The 2,388-nt window shown below is 35.8% G+C and overlaps 1 pseudogene; it reads right to left on the bottom strand.

Annotated features, from left to right (window-relative positions):
• Positions 1–638: 638 nt before the first annotated feature.
• LOC136391593 (ubiquitin-ribosomal protein eS31 fusion protein-like) lies at positions 639–1,265 on the bottom strand (annotated as a pseudogene).
• Between the last annotated feature and the right edge of the window lie 1,123 nt (positions 1,266–2,388).

The raw sequence follows: 2,388 nt of genomic DNA, 5'->3' as shown, positions 1-2,388 counted from the left end.
TTGCACTTAACCCATATGGTTGTTGAGAGAAATAAGTTATTTAGAGCTTAGAACATTGCTTGTCACATAGTAATGTTAGTCATCACTGTAACAATAATAATCATTACTTTTGTTAGTAAGTAGAATTGGTAAGTAGAATTCTCTGGTTCTTTCTTGATGGCCAGTACAATGGTTTATGCATAAGAAAATCTCAATACTAGTTAAATAAGGAATCCAGATCATATTATATAACTATGGACAACAATAGTAATAATTAACAATAAAAACAACTCATTTATTGTGCTATTATTATGTAGCAGGCATTGTTCTAGATGCTTTACACAGTCAGCAGATTATTTATGAAGTGTTTGCTGGCTGACTAAGATATTAAGGGATGCAGCAGGGAACCAAACAGACTTGGCTCCCGCCTATGAAGTAGTTAATATTAGCATTCTTTTGTAGATGAAGAAAGAAATAGGAGCTCCATGGATTTAACTTACTTATTGCCACAGTGTTAGTAAGAGGCAGCTTCCTGACTTGAATGCCCATGGTCTGCCATGTGTGTATATATATAATATATATAATATATATATGTATAATATATGTGTGTGTGTGTGTGTGTGTGTGTGTATTCGTGTCTGTTATTAACCCATGTACAATTACTTGTCTTTCTGTTTGTTGAAGCAATGGATCTGACAACATTTGCCACAATAATGTCTGTCAAAGTGGCTGGCCATGAAACCTCTAAAACCACATTCATCTGCAGGACACTCCCAACAAAGGCGACTGCCATTCTCATCCGCCATTTATATTACTCCAGGACAGCAGCATAGCCTTCCTTCTTTTGTGCATATTCCTCTCTGCAGTGGTGTAACTCTTCTTTCTTTTCTTAGCACCACCACGAAGTCTCAACACAAGATCAAGAGTGTACTCCTTTTGAATCAACGTAGCCAAAGTGTGTCCATTTTCCAGTTGTTTGGCAGCACAGATCAGTCTTTGCTAATCAGGAGGAATTCCTTTCTTCCTGTGCCTCTCAGCCTTTACAATTTCTGCTGTATCAAGGGTTCAGCCTCAAGAGCGATTGTCTTTTCTATAAGGCTTTTCATGAAAATCTGTGTCTTGGCTACAGTTGCACCACAGGTGGAGGTTTGGAAAGGAAGAGGCACATTTTTCCTCCCTTGGTTTAACACCAAAGTCTTTGAGATGCAATAGTACAAGCCTAATTTGGGGCAATCTGAGCACCATACAACATATTGTTGGTAATGGGTTGTAATATATTGAATCATTTTTAAAAATCCATTGGTCATAAAGAGGGGTAGGATGGAAGATAAGAAAAGCTCTTTCTTAAAGAAGATGCCAAGAATATTGTAGACAAGATAATGAAAAGAAAAGGCAAGGGTTTATAATAGATTCTAAAACTTACACAGGGGTAAACGTTATTGGGGATTTGGTTATTCCCACAGTCTCAGAATATCACCCCATAGATTACTTATTAATTACAAAGGGAAAAGATACCTTTACAATAGATCAAATTGAACATATCCCATAAAAAGACAGGCTCACCTTATGCAATGCAATAAGGAATACACATTGTCTGTGTGTCACTCTTGCAAATTCTAACTAATCATGAGGAAACAAGCAGAGACATTCAGAATGCAGAAAAGATGTTCTACAAGACAACTGGCCTGGCTCTTTTCAAAAAACAATGCCATGAGAAACAAAAACAAAGAGATGGGCTATTCTATGTAAAAACAAACTAAAGAAAAATAACAACCAAATACAATGCTAAAACCTTGATTGGAGTCTGTATCATAACTTAAAAAACAGTTATCAGACATTTGGGCATCAAACAGGAAGATTTGAATATGGACTGTAAATTAGATGATGATATTGAATTAAATTTCTTGGGTGTGATAATGGTATTGCAGTGTTATATAAGAGAATATCTTATTCTTAAGTTAAACATGCTGAAGTATTTAGGGACAATGTGTCATGTGTTATGATGTCTGCAATTTAATTTCCAGTGCATCAGCTCTAAAAGTGTGTGTGTGTGTGTATACAAACTATCCATTCATATATATATATATATATATATATATATATATATATATATATACCTATATATATATATACACAAGTGTGTGTGTGTGTGTGGGTGGAAAGAGAGATGTTAAGCAGTCAAATGTGGAAAAACATTTATAATCTAGAGGAAGGGTTTACAGGTGTTTGATGTATCGTTTTTCTCAACTTTTGGGTATTTGAAAATTTTCAAAATTAAAAGGTGGGAGAAAAAAAATACAAACAAGAGCCTGACCAGGCGGTGGTGCAGTGGATAGCGCATTGGCCTGAGATGCTGAGGACCCATGTTTGAAACCCTGAGGTCACCAGCTTGAGTTTGACTTGAGCACA

The sequence above is a fragment of the Saccopteryx leptura genome, chromosome 2 (genome assembly GCF_036850995.1).
Source record: "Saccopteryx leptura isolate mSacLep1 chromosome 2, mSacLep1_pri_phased_curated, whole genome shotgun sequence".
Classification (NCBI taxonomy): Eukaryota; Metazoa; Chordata; class Mammalia; order Chiroptera; family Emballonuridae; genus Saccopteryx; species Saccopteryx leptura.
Note: the sequence above shows the minus strand (reverse complement) of the source record. Positions and strands in the feature narration are given on the sequence as shown.